We start from the raw sequence: 6,162 nt of genomic DNA, 5'->3' as shown, positions 1-6,162 counted from the left end.
GGCCGCCGTGCCGCCGACGGGCCGCGGGCGCCGGCCGGGGAGGGACCCGCGGGCTCGCGCCGCCCGCTGCAGCGCCCCCGCCGGCGGGGAGGACGCGGCGCAGCTCCCAGCGCCTGCACGTGGCGCCGCGCTCAGGGCGGCTCGCTGGCCCGCCCGGGGGGTGCAGGCCCGCAGTCCCTCCTCTCCGCCTCCCCCCCCATCTTCACCTTCCCCAAAATCTTCACTTGCCCCCCAATCTTCACCCTGCCCAAAATCTTCACTAGCCCCCCCAAATCTTCACTTGCCCCTAATCATCACCCTCCCAAAAAATCTTCACTAGCCCCCCCATCTTCACCCTCCCCAAAAGCTTCACTTGCCCCCTCCAAATCATCACCCTCCCCAAAAGCTTCACTAGCCCCCCCCATCTTCACCCTCCCCAAAAATCTTCACTTGCCCCCCCCAATCTTCACCCTCCCCAAAAATCTTCACTTGCCCCCCCAATCTTCACCCTCTCCAAAATCTTCCCCCACGCCCACCAAATCTTCACCTGCTTTCCCAGCCATTTCCATCCCAGCCTGGCATACACGCCGGGGGGTCTCCCTGTGTCCTGGCTCCCCACCAGGAGCTGCGGGCAGCCCTGACCCAAACCCGGCACCGTGTCCTGGTCCCCGTTCCCAACAATGCTGAGTCCCTAAATCCTGGCCTTCTCCAGCAGGCCAGGGGACCACCCTGTTGAAACGCTTGTGCGTGCACATCCACGCCTGTCCAAGAAGCCCCCATCGAAAGAAACCCCCACCCCTGCGTGACTAGCGGGGAAAGCCCTCACTCACTCTTATGCACATATACATATACGAACACATGCATGCACACGCACATACGTGAGTGCACACATGCACACATACATACACACATGCATGTGCACACACACATACGCGCATGCACACACTTTTCCGTCTGCTCACACCCAAACCCCAATACCCCTGAAATTCCCCAGGACACAACCCCACGCTAGTTCAGGCATCCCCTTTCTCTCCACCCTTTAGGGCTGCCAACCCTCCAGGATTGCCTGGGAGTCTCCAGGAATTAGATACACATCTCCAGGAGACTGCTGAGACTCACCCAGGAAATAAATGAGAGGGCATTCATTCAAATAAATATAAAATCCAATTTATACAGCAGTCCGGTAGGTTTTTTAAATGCGATAGTAATGTGCATTTGCCTTCTTGATGTGAAGTCTCTGCACCGTAATCCATAACTGATCTACATAAGTGCGCAGGCACGTTGGTGTTGTGTATTGGGATCACTGGTACTCTGGAAACCTCCCAGACTGGATTCAAACAGAGTTGGCAGCCCTCCCACCCATGCAGCAGTGTGGCCCCAAACCCTGACACTCCTTGCCAGGCAGTAGGGCTCAGTCCCCACCCCACCACACTGTCCATGTCCCTCCCCTGAAACATGTCTGACCCTGCAGTCCAATTTCCCACCAAAATCTCAAAATCCATGGAAGATCGACTCTTGGGCTGTCAGGAGAGGTCAGGAAAAACAGGCAGAGAAACCAATAATAGAGTAATATTCATCCGCAAAAGCAAGTGTGCTCCTAACTACGCTCCCTCTCTGCTTGTTCAGCTCTGAGCTCAGGTTTTCAAGGCATAGCCAGACCCCCAGACCCGGTGCAACTCCAGCTGGGACTGCTCCCATAACAAATTGCCTCCTCCCATTGACAACATCACTTTTCCTTGAGCAAGTGCTAGCTCCCGAGACAGCTGCCACCAGGTCTTGCAGGACCAACGCCCCGTGACACCTCCCCGGGGTAAGCAGGATGTCACTCTCCATTCTCAGGGGGAGTAAAAGGGTGAGGGTTGAACAAGTCTGAATGAAGAAGCAAGCTGGGACTCACTCCCCTTCCTACTGCCCAGCACCACGTTCAGGAGAATCAGCGCTGTGCACATCCATAATTATCCAGTCCCAACCTTTTCAAGATACATCAGGGAAGCCCCCAGCGATTCATTAATGACCTTCAAGCCTTGCAGACATCTAGTTAAGGAATCTTACATATCTCGCTGGGTCTTGTTGCTAGCATAATACAGCTCTGCACTTACACATTTGCATTTCTTTCATCCTGGATTTTTTTTTTCTTCTGTAAGCCTGTCCTTCTGCTATCATTCACCATTTCCAGTGGGAAGAATCAGAGGAAACAATGGAGAAACATCTTGTTCTACAACGTTTTTCAGTTGTAACTGCTGCTTCCCAGTTACCTGCACTTTGATGCTTCTGCACTCAGCTTTCCCGTCCACAGCCGTGTTCACAATTCCTGCCCAGGTTGTTGGACTCTGGTGAGGATGCGTGTGCGGGAAAGCCCATCGGCCACTCTAGTGACCCTCTGGGAGTCCAGTCCCATTGCCTCCATCCTGCTAGCCTTCACGTTTCACTCTGAAGCTCGCAGGCTGCCCGACTTCCCCGCAGGCTGCCAGCTCGGCTCAAGAGTTTTGTTAGAAAACATTCACCCCAGAGTAGTTTATGGATCGAGTGCTCCTGTCTAAGCTTTCCTGAACAAATATTATATGGCTCAGGTAGCCTCAAAATACTGGTGCCTGAGCTTAGCAGTTGTGCTAACTGATGGGAAACCATTTTTGAAGGCCTTAGTCTTTTTAGATGTTTGAACATCCAGATCCATGTACTCATGTGTCAGTTAAGATTATACTAGGCCCACATTCACCAAAACTGTGTGGTCATCCCATAAAGGCCACGTGTGCAATGCCTGCTGGCCAAGTTGGAGTCACTCCCAGATGCTGTCTAGCCTTGTTATATGAATTAAGGGATTGTGAGGTCACCCAAGGCCCATCTTTTTTTTTTTCTGGACCAGAAAACAATACAATAAGTCAAACGGATCCCACTATTCTTGCTGCTCCCAGATATACAAGTGCCCCTGGGCTTCCTCAGTCTGAGAGCCGTGGCTGCCAAAGAGTTTTCCCGATACTTTGGAGACCTTACAAGAAGTTGGAGCAAAGGTTACTGATGATATTCTTTTAATAGTCTTTATAATTTCACAGATGTATTTGGTAGCTGGGTTGGTGTGCAACAAGAAGAAATGTGAAGATCTAGAACTCTTGGTTCAGAAACGATACCTCTTATTAGACCCACTAGGAAATCACCAAAAAAAAAAAAAATCTCTTTTTCTGCAAGCTTTCGGGCTCAAAGGCCCTTCATCAGGCTCTGAGAAAATTAAAGCTGGTAAAAGGTTCCCATAAGTAGGAAATAAACTTCATTTTTGCACAGAGGGAGCTGGAGATGGAAAATCTGTCCCTCTGGGTCCATGAGAGTATCTCTGAGTTGTTCTGAGTCGCTCTTTGTTCAGGTAAGGTCCCTTCCCTGGAGGTGTCCGATGGCAAACAGGGAGGTTTAAAAATCTTTCTTCTTGTTCTGCAATGAAGTTTAAAATCCAAAAATCGGCCAAAATTCAGCATCTTCCACATTTCAGGGATGTATTTGGTAGCTGTGTTGGTCCGAGACAAAAACAAATGCAAAAATCTAGAACTCTCTGCAAAATCCCTCTGTGCAACAATGACGTTTATTTCCTACTTATGGGGACTTTTTACCAGCTTTAATTTTCCCAGAGCCTGATGAAGGGCCTTTGAGCCCAAAAGCTTGCAGAAAAAGAGATTTATTTTTTTTTTTTGCGATTTCCTAGTTGGTCTAATAGACAGTATCATTGCTGAACCAAGAGTCCTAGATTTTTGCTTTTCTTTTATGATTCCACCGCACTGCCACAGACCATGTGATAAGCCAACGTGAGACCCCTTGCCCTATGGTCTTCTGGGGTCACTTGCTTGTCATGATTCAGAAAGGTTACTTAATGAGCCCCAGTTGCACAGCAGACACTAGTAAAATGTAGTCTAGTTCCTTAATAAAGATGGCAACGTTTTCAGCTAAATGCTGCTCAAGGAGGAACGCAGTTCAACAGTGACCAGACTCCTGTATTCATTACCCTCTCTTCATCCCACCCAGGAAGAGCGCACACACCGACTGCAGATGCTTCCTCAGTCTGACAAAGGGTGTTTGTGCCTGAAAGTTTGCAAAGAAGAATTTTTCCAGCTATTTGAGTTGGTCTAATCAAAGATATCATATTTACCAAAGAACCTTGTCTGCCCTTTCCCTCTAAACAGCATTTATGAGCTCTCATTTGGCTATTGCCAGTAGAGGGCAGACTCAGATTACATTGTTCACTTCTGTTTCCAGCACTTCATTTAATTGGGAAAAAATCTGGAGAACACTTCTTCCAGCTAAGGCAATGGGTGGATATAGGAAAGCAATGCTAGTCATGCAAGGGAATTCTGGTTGATGGACCGTAGTTCCTGCGTATGCAGCACCTGCAGAGTAACAACGGTCTCTTCTTTAGAGTCTAAGCAGATGTGTACATTAAATTAGCAGGCTAATCCAATATCCTGTTCGTATTCACTCCCAGCCTCAGGAGCTAATGGGCAGACTGTATCTGTTTAAATCTGCTCTGCTGCTGGGAACAGTTTGCACAACTGCATCTCTGGCACAACCCAGCCCATGCATTTCACAACTAACCCTTCATCATATTTCTAGCAGAAGGATAAGCCCGAAGGGTTCGGGGGTCTGGGACCTTCAGGTATTGGATCAAAAGCTACTACACTGCAGTGGTCATAGCATAGGAAAATGCCTGAGAAAAAGCAGAGGAGAGTATAATCTCTGCTACTTCTGAAACCGCCACATCCCGATTAGGATAAAACCCCCAAAGGCCTGAAATAATCCCAGGAGGTCGGGTCCTTGGAGGCTGCACATCCCTGGAAGTGGCTTTGTCCGGCGGCTGTGCCTTGTTTCAGCACCAAGGGTTCCAGGGCTGTCGTGTCGCGCTGCCCACTTCCCACAAGAGGATTTCATTCCTCTCTCAAAACCACTCCTTGACGACTCCATCCTCCCGGAAGATTTGAATCGTTATAATTTCACCCTCAGGATAAAACGAGTGGTGCAATCACGGCACCATCGCTGGCTTTGTTCTTTCTGCTGAAGTTTTGCCCCAGGCCCATACTTACACGGTACGACTCCAATAGATGCAATTGCTTCCCGGAGGCTCATCCAACAATTTCTAGTGCAGCCCCTAAAGCAGCGAGTGGCTCGCGGTCTGGGGGTGAAGGGGAACTCTGGGAGAAGGCAAACACCCCCAACTCCCTGGAACAATCCCATGGGTCCCCCTGTACCAGCACTGGTTAGTAATCCCTTTCTCAAAAAGAGAAGTTAAGGTGAATGATCAGCTGTTGCTTGAACCAGATATGCAAGCTGGCGACTGGGCCAGCAACCAAAAGAGCCTGCCTTGCCAAGTATTTTACAGGTCACCTCCTGAGACACACCAGTCTCAGGGAGACCGTGCACCATGGAGCAGCCCTGGTTGTGCAGGGGCTGAACGAGTGCCAGAGCAAGTACAGGCTACAGAAGGAAAGCCCGGAGATCGTGTCCAACCACGGGAAGATACAGAAGGCAGGCAGAGACACAGGCAGGCTATCCACCGTGGAGCTGCTCCCGGATGACGACTGCCAGGCTGTCCGGCACCGGATCATCCGCAAGGACCTAAGAAAAGACCACAGAGACTTGACCTCGCTCATCGCTCACAGTGTACTCCCAGGGAAGGTGTGGAGAGTGAGACCCTCGACCACCTCCTGCGGCTCTGCCCCTATGCCAAGGGAGCGTGGGAAAAGGTAAGCCGGCTCCTGGAGGAAGTGACAAGAGTCAGGCCGATGAGAAGGGAGGCGGTGCTGTACGGACACCTGACGAAACATCAGGGCCAGACACCCCACTTCGACCAGGTTGTGTCCTGCATCAGGAGCGCCCTGTGGCAACGCAGGAACCTCCTGGTGTACAGTCACGTTAAGCTCGAGCAAACGGACCGTGTTAAAATGTTTCTGAGCAGACTCCAGTCCTACTCCCAGAAGGTGGTGGGAGAGGATGCAGCCAACTCCACCTGGAAAAGGGACACATGGCACAGGTCGGGGAAGGGGAGTGGACAGGGAGAACGAAGGGGACAACGACACAACTGGAGCTGGAGACAGCGAGGGGGACAGCAACAGGATCAGCAGCAGTGGAAGCAACAGCGACACGGACCGAGAATGAACTGAGAAGGGAAAGCCCACATCGGGGCCGGAAATAAGGGACTGCGTTTGGGTT

This window comes from Alligator mississippiensis, chromosome 6 (genome assembly GCF_030867095.1).
Source record: "Alligator mississippiensis isolate rAllMis1 chromosome 6, rAllMis1, whole genome shotgun sequence".
NCBI lineage: Eukaryota > Metazoa > Chordata > Crocodylia > Alligatoridae > Alligator > Alligator mississippiensis.
Note: the sequence above shows the minus strand (reverse complement) of the source record.